A 16,037-nucleotide genomic window follows, 5' to 3' on the forward strand; every position below is an offset into this window, starting at 1 on the left:
GTATACATAACCCCTAGTAAAGTTGTCCTGTGCTTAACTAATTAAGCACTACGCCATGAAAGGGTATGGGGGAGTGAATGTATAGAGCCACATTTTCTTGACCTTGGCACTAGATGGAGGTGTGGTCAGCTTCATGCCCCAACCGCTTTACACCCAGGGAAAGAGCCCCTGGTCCCCAGTGAATACAAGGTTGGGTGGACCCCAGAGCCAGTCTGGACAACATTGAGAAGAGAAAATTCTTCATCCTACCAGGACTCGAACTCCGGCCCCTCGGCCATCCAGCCGTAGCTAGTTGCTATACTGACTATGTTATCCCAGCTCCACAGAAACCCTAGTACTTGCATGTTCATATACTGACCCTCTCAATGACAGAAGTTGCTAAGGCTATGCAAGCACTGTTTATTATTATTATTATTATTATTATTATTATTATTATTATTATTATTATTTTGTATTTGTTTTTAATTATTTTTATGTAATTCTATGTACTCATTCTAACCTTTTAATTGGCCTCTGTGCTGTTAAGTTCTACATAATTAAACATGAATTGAATTGTTTTAAAATTAGGATGTTGAGCTGCCACACGAATAAATAAGAATTAATTGGGTTATTATTATTATTAACTTCTATGTGTGTATGTATGTGTATTGTCCTTTCTCATCACATAATGGAATAACCATTCGAAATGTACTTATTTTATTTTTCTCGCCTGTTAAGGCTAAATTATTTTATTTTTTGTTTTCTTTTCTTTTCTTGGAATTGTTACTAATTTATTGATATTGTTTGACTGTCATATTTTTTAATTTGCTCTTTAATTTTTGTGTATTTCTATGTACTCGTGCTAACTTTGTAATTGGCCACTGTGCTGTTAAGTTTGCACATAAATAAACACGAATTGAATTGAATTATTATTATTACTGTTGTTGTTATTGTTTAATTACAGTGACAACAGAAACCTCTGTGTATTAAATAAGAGGGCAAAACAGCTTGAAACACAAATATTCGCATTTTCGTGTCATAATTTAATAATATAATATCAACGACCTATAAGAGAAATCCAGCCTCTAAGCAACAGCCAGACTGAATTATGGCAGGCCTTGCTAAACCTGCATCATAAGTACAATTGATTCACTGGTAGAAAAGGGGTTAAACACATGCAACTTTATACATTATGTTTAATTAATTTTCCTGTCCTTCAAAAACAGAATTTTCTGGTAGTTCACTGAACAGATTTTTCTGTTTTTCTACAACTGAAACACCTGCAATGCCAACCTGGGGAAGTTTATAAAGAGGGATATTATGAATGCACCAGCTGGATAAAACCTTGACCTCTCTCCCCATAATGAGTTCTTTTACTGAATGAATTATCATATTCATTGTTGCACAGCATCTGCTACATTTTTAACGTGTCTTCTGCAAACAGTGAGAGAACTAGGCGCTTGAATAAGTACTCATACACCTTACTTTAAATGTTTCCACCTGTACAGTAAATGTCAAATATACAAGTGGCCCTTGAACTTACACATAATAATATTTACATAACAGAAGTACTGTCTAAGAACTCATTCTATACATAAAAGTTGAGTCAGAAACTTCAGAAAGTGGTACTTGAAATCACTTAAGGTCAATGAAACTCATATTGATACTACAGGTTACAAGAAGCAGCATATACCAAGTTTCGTTCAAATCTGTTGAAAGGTCTAAAACAATATGCTTATTCAGTCCCGAAAGTAAAACGTTCATTAAAATGAATTAAACTAAACCAAAATCATATTGTCTAAATAAAATTTGGCTTGAACGAAACTGGAATGACAGTTGGGTGCTGTTAATACAAGAAAGCTCATGACAAAATAGGCAGTTTTTGAAACCCACCTAAGATGGTCATAACAACAAAATGTTCCTTGAACAGGAAGACAAATGTTATGAACTTTATGGAACAGAAACCCACTTGAGAAGCTGATCATAGCACAAGACCTCTCACCTACACCTAGATCTCCTCCCTTCATATTATACGGACCAAAGTCTTGTAACCATTTTGCATCCCCACTGTCCTTACTACCTCATTCAGGAGGAAATTAAGAGGAGTTTAAACTCGGGTAATGCTTGCTACCATTCAGTCCAGAACCTTTTGTCTTCTCGTCTGCTGTCAAAAAACATAAAAATTAGAATATACAAAACTATAATTTTGCCTGTGGTTCTGTATGGGTGTGAAACCTGGTCTCCGACATTAAGGGAGGAACATAGATTGAGGGTGTTTGAGAACAGGGCATTGAGAAGAATATTTGGACCAAAAAGGGATGAAGTGACAGGAGGTTGGAGAAAACTGCATAATGAGGAGCTTCGTAACTTGTACTCTTCTCCAAGTATAATTATAAAGATCAAGTCAACGAGGATGAAGTGGGCAGGGCATGTAGCACGAATGGGGGAGATGAACGCGTATAGGATATTGGTGGGAAAGCCAGTAAGAAAGAGACCACTGGGAAGACCAAGGTGTATGTGCACGGACAATATTAAAATGTATCTTAGAGAGATAGGATGGGATGATATGGATTGGATTGATCTGGCTCAGGATAAGGACCACTGGAGGGCTCTTGTGAACACAGTAATGAACCTTTGGGTACCATAAAATGCTGGGAAATTCTTGAGTAGCTGCAGAATTGGCGGCTCCTCCAGAAGGGCTCAGCCCCGTGAGTAAGTAAGTAAGTACTGTGCTTACTACATATCCAGATGATGTCATCCTCCGTTTTGATCATACTAATAATATTCACTAAAATTACGAAAATCCTCTTTATGAAATATTTGTTATCCTCCTGCTAGTTCCTCTCTTATATGCAACTAAGCTGGTCACGGTAGCTGGCCGGTCTAAGGCATGCACTGTCTTCGCTCGCTCGGAAACCGGGATCGTGGGTTCGAATCCCACACAACGCATGGATGTTTGGTGTGTGTGTATGTGTTTATTCTGTGTTTGTGTTGTCCTGTGTTTAGGTAGAGGCCTTGCGACGAGCTGAGAACCCATCCAAAGGGTCTTATCGTCTGTAAAAATGATCAATGGAACTGAGAAATCAGCCCTATGCTCCAATCTTGGAGCGAGAGGAAAAAATATGCAACTACCGCCCTCAGCGCTCTGATCCCCAACACCTTCAATCTATGTTTTTCCCCTAGCATCAGGGACCAGGTCCTTGCCAGTAATAAAAAATGGCGAAAATATAGTTTATTTATTACATTTAAAGTTCAGAATTTGAAACAGATGAACCCGTGGACATGAAAAGTAGGCAAGAAGCAAAGTTAAGACCTCAAAATTAAAGACATGTCATGACAACTGGAGAGCCTTTAAATTAATCAGTGTGTTATTCAAATGTTACTGAGTCCAGTTAACAATGCCTATACTTATTCTAGTCTCACCCGCAAAAGAATGACGATTACCAAACGTCATTTTTGATTGTCTGTTAGGGACGTGAAGTGTTCGTCAGGATGGTCACAGCGCAGTAGCTTAATGTGCCCGAAGGTCATATCAGTGGAATTATTAAATTGCAGCCTTCTAGTGTGAAGGTCATGAATATGGAGAGGTTATACATTCTGTATTCTCAATGTTACTTTCATCAAATTTAGATGCATTTTTCTGACACTGTAACCTCTAAAGTTATAAAATTGAGAGCATATGTATGTAGTTGAGGGTTATCTACATCTGCTTACTTTTTCTTACTGTGCTCTACTTGCAAACATACCGTCACGTAATGGAGTGATCATAGACGGGGTTTGGTTGGTAATTGGATTCACTGAACTCTTACAGAACCTAACTACAAGTAGCTATAGCGCTATCGCTAATTCACACGCTCTGCAGTTCACTACAGCACACACTAAGTATTTTCAGTCTTCCGTGTCTTCAGCAGTCATTGTCTAGTAATGGCTTCCAACGCCACAGCTTCCTCAGCTTCCGTGATCACGCCCTCACTGACCGGCGACTTCCTCCCAACTAACTAAACTCTAGACTTGTCCTGCTTGCAACACACAGGTACGGGCCGCATAGAAAACGCCACTTCCAACGGCCCTATTGTTGAGTTACGCAGCTTTCGCACGGACCGCGTAGGGAACACCTCTTCTCAGTTAGTCCTTTGGTGCGTGTTAGAAATCTGTTGCCTAGTAACGGACGTTGTTTACAGAGTAATTACTTAGCAACGGGTCTACATGCTACATTAACACTTTTCCTAAAAGACCACTTTAATAAAGACATTTAAAAAACGGTCATGCAGAAGAAGTATTAAAAATTCCTTTACAACTGAATCACTGTAGAAAGAAAGTCAATGGGTACTGAGAACCTTCAACTAAACGCATGCCAAATTTCATTACCCTAGACCTCAAGGTTGCTTAGAAAAGTACATAAGAATTTAATAAATGTAAGGATTCCAGTCGCCCCTTGAGGTTATACAGACTGCAGCTGAATACAGTCATTTTCCCCTTCTTCTGCACAGTATTTTCCTAAATTATTGCAAGTGACTTATGAAGATGCATATATCGCGCACGTACCTAATACGTACGTTACATCAGCCGTCCTAAGGCAAAGGAACGTGTGTGGCAATTCGCACATGATGACGCAATGTAGGTGACGACATTGGCAGCTACACGGGCTCATTATGTATTTAACTTATTTACCACAATTAAAGTCTACAAGTCCGGTTACTTCCATGACGTTGCTGAATGGATCCAGGTTCTACGACAACACATAAAGTACTGTATTTGCATAATGCTTTAATATAATTCACGAGCACAAGTATTCTGTCGTAATGTCGGGTATGTGTTGGTACAATTCAAGAATACCCTGTCATGGTGACAAATAGTGTGCGTACAATTCCAGAATTTCTGCTCGGTGTTATATAGTTAGCAGGCGTCTGTATACTACAGCAATACCTCGTCCCTTTGTCTCGAAACGACAGCTGTCCAGTATTTATTGGCTCTGGCAGGTTAATTAAAAAAAAAGTAAAACATTTTTTATTTTCCATATAAGTGTTAACAAAACACCGTTTCATTTCTGTAGCCAGGAGGGCTAAATTAAATGAGGATCAGAGGATATCGTATACGAAACTTCGTGACTTACACATTAACCTAGGCAGTAAATTAAAGAGGGGTTGTGAACAAGTTGTTTGTATTGGAAAATAAGAAAAGAGCTAAACATTTTTAAGAAACCTATTCAAAGGAGGCACTTGGAAGGCACTGTAGCATGTAGTACGCTGCTATGCAATAAGCGGATAAACAAACACCCGTTTCCATGCAATGGTCGAGGTATTGTTTGACTAAAACAATGGAAACTGTGTTTTCTATGTGGTTCGTGCCGAGATGTTATAAGCAGGCCAATTTGAAGCAACGAGTTAACCCCGTGTGGAAGCGGGGTCGAATACCTTCACCGTTTTTTTTATTTATCATTTATTAGCAATCTGAATTTGCATTCTATGAGCTAATTTGCTGTCATGTACAATAATTATTCTATTGTACTAAGTTGGCTTGAAGAGCTGTAATCCATCGATTACACCTCAGTTTTCCTGGAGATCGTTTGGCCAAGTTCGTCTTAGTCTTCTGTATTGTGTAGGTTGAAGGAGAGCTTCTATTGCGTTGTTGGGGGTGAGATTCCAGTTTCTGATAATGTTTTTGGATTCTGTCTGTGATTACGGTTCTTACATATGGGATCTTGAGGTCGGTGTGAAGAGTTTTGTTTGACACGCACCAAGGTGCGTCAACTATGGCTCTAAGTATTTCGGATTGACTTCGCTGGATGATTGTTATGTTGGATTTGCTGGCGCATCCCCAGAGCTCAATGCCGTATGTCCATATGGGTTTAATTATTGTTTTGTAGATCAGTAGTTTATTATCTATTGTTAGGTGAGATTTCCGACCTATTAGCCAATTTATTTCCTTGAACTTAATTTCGATTTGTTTTCTCTTCTTCGCTATATGGTGTTTCCAGTTTAATGTTGAGTCCAGGTGTAGTCCTAAGTATTTTACTACATCCTGCTGTTGAATGTTAACATGATTTAGGTGTACTGAGGGGCAGTTACCTTTCCTGAGAGTAAAAGTCACATGCGCCGATTTGCTTTCATTCACTTTGATTTTCCATCGGTGTAGCCATTTCTCCATTAGATTCAGATGTTCTTGTAAATTAGATGAAGCAATTACCGGGTCTTCTGACGTAGCGAAAATTGCTGTGTCGTCTGCGAACGTACCTATTTTTGTTAATTCGGTGGTCGGTATATCTGAGGTGTATAGCACGTAGAGGAGTGGACCCAAGATACTGCCCTGAGGAACTCCTGATTGTATGTTTCTTCGGTTGGATACTTCAGCGTTGATTTTTATTTCGAATTCTCTGTCTGTTAGGTACGACTGCAGTATTGCGAAATATTTGGCCGGTAGAATTCTTCTGATTTTATAAAGCAGGCCTGGATGCCAAACTTTGTCAAATGCCTGGCTTACGTCGAGGAAGGCAGCAGTGCAGTATTGTTTGTTTTCCATAGCTTGGTTGATTATATTAGCTATTCGGTGGCATTGTTGTACTGTGGAGTGTGCCTGTCGAAAGCCAAATTGGTGATTAGGGATCCAGTCATTTGGATTGGCGTCGTGATTAATTCTATTGAGGATAAGCTTTTCAAGAAGTTTCGATATTATGGGTAACAAGCTAATTGGACGGTAGCTTGTTACGTCAGTGTGATTTTTCCCAGGCTTTGGAATCATTATTATTTGTGCGATTTTTAATGGTTTGGGCCAGTAGCCATTCCTTAAGATGGAGTTGAATATGTACATGAGTTTGAGTATTCCCTTTTTTGGAAGTTCCTTTAGTAGTGTGGCTGTGATGAGATCAACTCCTGGCGTCTTTTTTGTATTTAGCCTGTGAATTTCTTCCCTTATTTCTTTCGGGTTGAGACGTTTTGGGTGTTCTTGGTCCTGGATGGGTGAGTTGAGAATCTGGTCAACGTTTACGTCTCTGTTATTATTTAGTGGTGTGAAAACTTCAGTTAGATGTTCTGCAAACAGTTCGGCTTTTTCTTGGTCATTTTTTGCCCAGGGTCCAGGAGGGTTTGTGTTTTTTCTCAGTGGAGGTGTGGATGTTGTTGGTTTATTTCTGCTTTTTATCGGTTTCCATATGGAGTTGTCATATCTGGAGAGGTTTGAAACATATTGTGTAAATGAATTGTTTCTTGTTTCTCTTAGTTTTGATTTTAGCTCGTTACTTAGTTGGTTGTATCTTGTTTTGCTATTTGGGGTGTGAGTTCTCTGCCAGATTGATCGTGCTCTTCTCTTTTGTGCTATTAGCTTTTTTATTTCGCAGGAGATGTGATGGGACTCGTTTTTCATTTTAATTCGCGGGGTAGCCTCTCTTGCAGCTTGTTGGATGAGATTGGTAAAGTCTTGAGTTTCCCTTTCTATGTCGTCTGGGGATTGCAGCCTGACTGCTAGTTTAGTGTTATCCTGGATTATTTGTCGGTAAGTATCCCAATTGGTTTTTGGGTTGTGTAGCCTTGGTAAGGGGTTTTTGTTTAATAGGGTTGTGCCAATTATTGCAATTATGGGGCTGTGGTCAGAGCTTAGGTCGTAGCTAGGTGTTATGTCTGTATATGGTGTGGAAATTCCGTTGATTACAAAGAAGTCCAATAGGTCTGGAATTTTATTGGCATCTGTGGGCCAGTATGTTGGCGAACCAGTTGATAGAACCGAGTATTTGTTTTCTTGAATTACTTGTGCAAGTTCCCTTCCTTTGGTGGTAATTAAGCGTGATCCCCATAGCGTGTGTTTGGAGTTGTAATCTCCTCCTGCCATGAACTTAGGTCCTAGGGTTGCGAAGTAAGTTTTAAATTGGTCTTTCTTTATGTTGTGTCGTGGTGGACAATATACTGCTGACGCCGTTATTTCGTACTGTAAGCAGCTTACTTTTATTGATGTGGCTTGAATAAAGTTTTCTTCGTGTTTTAGTAGTTCGTAATGTTTTATATTGTCCTTGATGAGTATTGCTGATTCTCCATGAGCTGTTTCATCTGGGTGGTTAGTGTAGTATAGCTTATACCTCGGAATGAAGTACGTTCTGTTGGTGAAGTGAGTTTCGCTGATGAGGAGTACGTCAATTCGGTTTTGTGTTAGGAATAAATTTACTTCATCTTTGTGGCTTGGGAGACCATTGGCATTCCATTGAGCTATTCGTAGAAACTTGGTCTTTTTTTTTTAGTTATGTTTGTTGATTAGCGTCGTTAGCATGTTGAGTATCATACTGTTCTGTTGCATTAGCTGGTTAAATAGGTTTTTGAATTCGTCTAGGAAAGTAGAGAACATGTGTGTGTCTTCTGTCTGGATTAACCTTCACCGTGACTGCGAGTCGTAGGAGGCGACGAAAAGGGAAGTCTCAAATCTGAGACAGTAAAATATGGTCGCGAGTCCCTAGGGACTCGGACCCGAGAGAGACTGCGCTGTCAAGGGCCAGCAGGATATATATAGAAGACAGACCCGTCCTCTCGTCAGAGAGGGCATCCCACAAAAACAAGACCGTAAATACCAAAGAGTAATAAATATCTAGTCATGAGTCCCACATGGGGCTCGACACCAAGACTTACTGATTGACCGTTGGTGGCAATGTGACTCTGACTTTGACTTCGCAACGGGTTAGTTGTCGTAAGAGTTGTCAGCAGTTCAGCTGAGCGAAGTACCCTGAAGTAACTGGTGGGCCTGGTGGGTGAGTGAGAGAGTTCAGTCGTCAGTTGTAAGTCAGCCTGTGAAGAGAAGAAGACTAGGAGTCTGGTGTGAAATGGCGGCGAGCCTGAGACACAGTTAGTTGAGGTGTCAGTTGATAAGAGGACCCCAGGCCGGCTGGCAGTTCAGTTGCGGGATATTCGACGGTCAGAAACGACGCGAGGACGAAAGATGAAGAATCTCCATCGGTAGAAGACGTTGCCAGGAAACGGCTAGTGGATATTGTAATAGACCGAGGATACTACTTTGTGTGTGTCAGTGATCTGTATGTGTAATTCCGAGTGGTGTATATAAGTGGTCAATATACCCAATATACAATTCATACCGTCTATACTCCCACCCTAAAATACGTGACAATATAAAAAGAGGTGGAAGACTAATATTAAGCTGCATCTTTTGGATGCAGGTTATGAATGTGAACTAGAGTGAAGTCACTGAGGATTATGTTCAATGAAGGAGGTTGGTTTTAGTGGTGCTGAATGTTCAGATTTTATCGTCAGAGTGTTAATTCCTGTCCATGATGTGTATTTATGCTAGCCGTCTTACAGTGTATACAATATCACCTTTCTCTTCACTTTTACACTCTATGTTTCGGCACTAATGTGCCATCTTCAGGTGTGTCTCTATCCACGTCAAACTACTGCACTGCATGCCATGACGTCTCCACCATAAAATGACTAAAATCTGTATTCGTCATGTATAACAATAAATTAAAATACTAAAACCTTTCAGGATTCGTCATCCATACGTTGTATCTCAAATACGCGAGTACAACACTCTTGGAGAGGCATTAAAATATGCGTTCCTTTTATCAATTACTTGTAAATTGAGCGGATGGCAGCGCGAGGTCAGGCAACACTTTTGACAGTACACAATTAATAGGTTACGTTGCTACTTTAGGAACCTGCTACCTCCCTCATATCTTCAAAATGGAGGCAGAAGATTCCTCTGAAACGCTGGTACAAAACTGTATACTGTTTGATATCCCAGAAGACTATAGTCTTCGTACTCACCGCGTAAGAGCTGGTATTCGTATTTTTCTCGAAACGAATCTAAAAGAGATAATTTGCACTTAAATCGACACTGGTTCAAGTTAGCCTGCTAAATGACCGGGTAACGCGAAGTTCGTAATTCTAATATTGCAGAAAAACTTGGGGAAAACTAATAGGTCTGTTCAAATTTAAATTCTGTAAAAAAAAATGTTGAAATGGATCCGTAGATTATACTAAAACAGCTACAGCTGAAAAATCGCTCTATGAATGAAACACGATCAGCTTTCAGTAACACAATTAACATTCCAAATAATAATCAGATGTCCATAATTTTAAGGCAAACTGCTGAAGCAAATTAATTTCCAGTGTTTCGGTGCAATAAGTTTCAAATCTTATCACATCCGCGAAACGGTTTGCTATAGCTGTGAAACTGGCGGCACATTGGGGGGTCTGGGGGGTCCGGAGGTCTTCTCCTGGGAAAATTTCGAAGAAGAAAGATGCTTATTAAGACACAGGCATAAAGAACATTACATTTGAGCTAGAGGACTCGGGCTAAATTCCGAGATACAATCTCGAACAGGCTTCCCTTACAAATCTTTTCCAACTCATCATACAATAGCCATCCTACCGTTTAGCGTTATATAGCCCAAAGATTGACGGCACCGTTAAATAAATCTCACACACACATGCACACTTCTACTGTCCACAAGGCACACCTGTGTTCCACGACACCCAGTTTACGAAACAATATCTACACTTGAAGTTATATTTCAATCTGGGCCGCGCCATAGCTCAAGCGGTTAGTTGCTGGCTTCCCACCGCGACGGCCCGGGTTCGATCCTGGGTCTGGTCAAGTGGGATTTGTGGTGGACAAAGTGGCGCTGGGGCAGGTTTTCTCCGAGTACTCCGGTTTCCCCTGCCAGTCTTCATTCCACCAACTGCTCCACAATCACCCTCGCCTATCATCTGGAGCTGGTACAATAGGTCAGAAGTGGCAGCAGTACAAGGGACTTAGTCTCACCCCAATAGCAAGAAAAAAATATATATATATTTATTTCAATCTTCTCAGCTGATGGAATCACGAGAAAGCATAAAACAAAGTCCCTGCACTTTTAATAAATATGGTGTTAGCGTACAGAATTCCTGGCTATAGATCCAGAGGTCAGGGTTCGATTCCCAGCGCTACCAGATTTTCTGAGAAGTAGTGGGTCTGGAACGACGTCCACTCAGCCTCGTGATGATGACTGAGGAGCTATTTCAAGGAAATGGCGGTTCCGGTCTAGAAAACAGAAATTAACGGCCGTGGAGATTCGTTGCGCTGACCACTCGTCACCCTCTATCCGCTAAAGTTGGCACTAACTTCGCCGACAAGCGGCGGTCGCTCGGTCGGTATAGTTCGCTTGCGGACTAAAACCATGGAGTTTGTTTCTTTTTGTCCCTGCACTTAATTAAATTAGCACCAAGCCATGAAGACGTAGAGGGGAGTAAAAGTATAGCTCCAACATTCTTTAGCTCGGCAACAGATAGATGTGAATGGTCAGATTCACGCCATGGCTGCTTTTCCCCCATGGAAAGAGCCCCAAGTATCCATTGTACAAGGTATAAAACAAGTAAAATAACTGTCGCGTGAAGCAAGTAGAACCAGCTATCTCCTGCCATCAGAATGTTCGTTTATTTATTTCCGTCGCGTCGTTGAAGAGACATGTTTCGAAAATTCCGGTACAGTTCAGAATTGTGTACAATGTTCCGGTGCCTTGAAGAAACTCCCTGAGATGGCCAGCATTCCCAGACAATAAGCTTTGAAGCTTTATTAAATTAATTCACAGCACTCTTGTAGCAAATCTTAAATGTAACGATATTTTCCTCCTCCTCTCCCCATCCCGCTAATTTTTCAACAGCTAGAACAGTTTTAAACAGACTCCTGTAGACAGCCCAAGAGCTCCATATGTCTTTAGATCTGCTTCTGCACCTACCCTGTGAGTTCACCCATTTGTTTGCTTTGTTAATCCCAGCAGAACCAACGCCGTCTGCCGTTGACTCTACTGACAATTCAAATCTACGTTGTTCATCGAATACCCTCATTTTACATCTTGAAACTTATTACGTACAGTTAACTGATACTGCCAATGTTCAATGAGTATTTTTACATCCGTCAACACAACAATTTCTTATAAAAATATACAAATATGGATTTACATTAAAAACTTAAACGTTTCGACTCGTATTGGGTCATCATTAGGTGTATGTTTGTGTTTAGCTGCTGAACTTGTTTCTTTAATATGGACCCATATTTTGAATATGCCTACAAGAACATGTAATATTGTTCTTGGCAACAAAACTCTTGGTATTATCAACTTTTTAGTCTAATTATGTTTGTATTAGATATAATTAGTTAAATTAATGTATATCTAGTTGAAGGTTACAAAATATATATATATACAGTATCTGTATTAGTTATTTCGCTGGTATACTGGTCGCTCTGGCATGGTTCCTTCCTAGGTGGTTATGATGTTATGAACTCTTTATGTTCACATTCGATATCTCACATTTAATCGGGTTGCAAGTTGGGTGTAGTTGTTATCATACGTAGAATTGCCGTGTTGCCTTGTAAGTGGTCGTTTTAACTCTGTCGGGGCTGTTGTGTGTCTGGTACTGTCAACATGTCTTTTTTAGATTTTAATGTAAATAATTTATATTTGTATATTTTATTATAAATTGTTGTGTCCACTGATGTAAAAAATACGTAATGTACATGAATGAGTACATGCAACAGGATGCATCACATAAAGACTGCCAATTTCATTTCACTACTCTTCAAAGAGTATTCTTGTGCAATGATTACCGCCATCGCTTCTTGTCCGAGGACTATCGAAGCCCCGCGTTTTGGGACCCGACATTTCGTAGTTTTCCTCAGTGTCTCAGAAATAATGTCGGAATTGTAGCTTGGACTACGTCACAAACGCACTTCCCTCCTCTCTACAAATTCACTGTATACAAGCTTCGTTACATAAGCATAAAGCTTATTATATAATGATGATTATATAATGTACAGTTAACATAATAGAACTAGTTGTGTAAATTTTTTATACGCATGCAGTTTTTCAAGTACAATACCAAGGCCACTTTCACTGACACTTTGCAGATGTTTTAATAACGTAAACGTTAAATCCTAATCATCCAACTTATGCAGGTGGTCATATATACTCTAATGAAAGCATTTCTAACCATTTCAAATTTGCTACTTAGAACATTTCGGTGTGGGGGGGGGTTATGGTATTGCTACTGATGAGCACATTACGTGTATAATCTTATATTTTGGCATATCTTATTAATTCTGAACGAAAATTTCACAGCATGATAGCAACTTCAGTTCATAATTTCATTGCTGAGGATTACAGTTGCATAATCACAAGGGAAGATACTACAGACGATGCAAGTATTTCTAATCCTGTTTGTTCCATTGCATCCTCTACAGCAGTAAGACATATGAACAAGAGTAGCCAGGTGTCCTCTGAAAGCTTGTACTCATATCCTCAGACGCTCACTATATGTGTACATGGTGTGATAACAAAGTAAAGTAAAAGTTAAGTTGTCCCTGTGCTTAACTAATTATGAACAATGCCATTATGGCGTATGGGGAATGAAGGTATGGATCCACACTTTTCTCGACCTCAGCACTAATTAATTCGCTTAGTGGGGGGGTGGGGTGGAGTCCAGTTGGGTCCACTCGGCACGGCGGCCACTGATTGGCCTATTGTACCTGCCCCGGGTGATTATGATGATGGAGAATTTGGTGAAATCGAGATTGGCAGGGGAAACCGAAGTACTCGGAGAAAACCCGCCCCAGCCCCACTTTGTCCACCACAAATATCACTTGACCAGACCCGGAATCAAACCCGGGCCACAGCGGTGGGAAGCCAGCGACTAACCGCTTGAGCTATGGCTCGACCTACGACCTCGGCGCTAACTGGAAGTGAGTGGTCAGCTTCACGCCCCGGCCGCTTTACCGCCGAGAAAAAAAGCCCCGGTGGCCATTGGACAGGGGGTTGGGTGGACCCCAGGGCCGGTCTGGACGACGTACAGAAGTAAAAGTTCTTGACCTTACCGGGACCCCTCGTTCGTCCAGGCCGTAGCCAGTCGCTATGCCGACTACTACTTATCAAAGTATTGATATTTATTTTGTAGTGCGAGACATGGGAATACTGCGGCGCCGAGATCGTTACGAAATGAAAGCTACATGTCTCCTCTACCTTCAGTCCAAGCATGAACTTGGTGGCGTGTATACATGTGGCTCTGCTGTGGGTCGTGTTACGGCGTCTCGAAAACGGAGAATAATCTCGAGCAAAGTTATTCAATCGAGTTTTGTTTCAAGCTGCGGGAGGGCGCCACCGATACCTATGGAAGAATTCAGAAAGCGTTTAGTAATGATTCTCTATCACGTGCTCAAGTATTTCAGTGGCACAGAGACTTTGTAAATGGGCGAGAAACAGTGGAATATAAACCGTGATCTGGACGCCACGCCTCTGTGAGAACAAGCATAAACGTCGATCCGTGTGAGGACTTTCATTCGTCAAGATCAACGTCTGACAATTCAGATGATCGCCAATGAATTTAATATTCATGAATGTACGGTCCACAAAATTCTTACGCAAGATTTGAACATCAGAACAGTGTGTGCAAAGACGGTTCCAAAAGACACTGAGTGACGATCAAAAAGCGCGTCGAAACGAAGTGTCGGCAGAAATGGTTGAGCGGCTCCAAACTGAACTAGATTTTCCCACTCAGGTCATAACAGGTGACGAAAGTAGGTCATCATTTTTTTCGATTCTCATGCGGTAGTTCATAAAACATTTGTAGCATCTGCAGTCCTGCATCTCGAAGTCCTGCACCGTCTGAGAAAGAGGGTGATGCGATTTCGAACAGAAGTTGCTCACTATTCGATTCTTCGAGCTTCAACATGACGAGTCGGCACACACAGTATTGTCAGTTTGTGAATTTCTGGCATTCCCGTGCTTCCGCGGGCTCCTCATTCTCCAGGTTTGCCACCTTCGTGATTTTCACTTGTTCCAAAAATTAAAATCGAGAGTCAAAGACTACCATTTTCAAACACTTTACAGCGTTCAGAAGGCTGTAACATACGCCATCAAGAATCTATCAGTAGCTGACTTCCAATCCCTCTATGAGGCACGGAAAATTCGCTGGACCAAGTGTGTTGCATCAGATGGATGTTATTTTGAAGTGGGGAAATGTTCATTTAGGCGATTAATTGAACAAATGATTTTATGCAAAATTAATTTCATTACTTTGTTAACATACCTCGTAAAAACCAGAGAACGGAACTGAATAACAAAAACTGACTTATTATTTTGTGGCAGTTTATATTTATTTGTTCAGCCGCCTGTGCCTCACGACTTAAGACACACCAAGTGGAATTTCTGAAACGGAAAATGAACCCTGGGATACGCTATACTAACACGAGATACAATCTGAAATTCGGACTGCCGACAGCGCCACTGCAGGACATGTCGTTAACGAAATCACAGCTCCTGTTAGTGTTCACCATCTGAGGCGTACATGATGTGCTTATGTACGACATGTGGGTAGGGCGTGAATGAGATATGGATCGGCGCCTTTCCTAACATGGGCATTAGATGAAGATGCGAATTTAACTCTTCGTGGGCTTTACCCTCGGGGATATGGCCTCGCGTGCCCAATGGATAAAAAGTTGGACAGAATGTGATGGAGAACGTAAAATTCTCTGCCACTTTAAAGACGAACCGAAATTAAAATTCATATTGCGCCTTCCCACATAAGGACAATGACCACAAGTGTTCAATTGAAAAAAAAATGATGGCCGTGAGTCTCAAGGGGCCTGGCGTCTATACGAACCGATTGTCGGTAAACCGCCAGTCGTAAAGTAACTCTGACTCTGATTGAGTTTAGTTCAAGCCCACCCCGTGTGTAAGAGGAGGGTTCGAATACCTCCTCCGTAACCCTGCGAGTCAAAGGAGGCGACGAAAAGGGAACCCAGTGGCTGGGGGTATAACCGGGCCACCTTGTTCCTGGGGGGTGTAAGTACAGGGACCTGGCCCTCCAGGTCGGGGCAGTCTCGAATCTGAGATAGTAAAATGTGGTCATGAATCTCGTGGGACTCGGCCCCGAGAATGACCGCGCTGGTTAGAGCCAACAGCAACTGTAAATGACAGACCCATCCTCTCGCCAGAGAGGATGTTATATGTGTATAAGGAGTATAAGAGCAAATATTCAGTGAGGGGGGGGGGGGGCACAGGGTCGGGGTTCCCAAGGGGGTTGCCGCCAGAACGA

General features: G+C 41.2%; 1 protein-coding gene across 2 annotated transcripts in view; it reads right to left on the reverse strand.

Moving 5' to 3' along the window:
• The window catches only part of LOC111865436 (NADPH--cytochrome P450 reductase), a 106,593-nt gene that overhangs the window by 30,726 nt on the left and 59,830 nt on the right, over positions 1–16,037 (reverse strand). The window contains exon 1 of one of the 2 annotated variants that reach the window (XM_023853474.2): positions 8,586–8,684. The exons of the other annotated variant lie outside the window; for it this stretch is intronic. The gene's annotated coding sequence lies outside the window, so the exon portion shown is untranslated. Of the gene's footprint in view, positions 1–8,585; positions 8,685–16,037 lie in introns of those variants that run through there. 2 annotated transcript variants of the gene reach the window in all.

The sequence above is a fragment of the Cryptotermes secundus genome, unplaced genomic scaffold, assembly GCF_002891405.2.
Source record: "Cryptotermes secundus unplaced genomic scaffold, Csec_1.0 scaffold343, whole genome shotgun sequence".
Classification (NCBI taxonomy): domain Eukaryota; kingdom Metazoa; phylum Arthropoda; class Insecta; order Blattodea; family Kalotermitidae; genus Cryptotermes; species Cryptotermes secundus.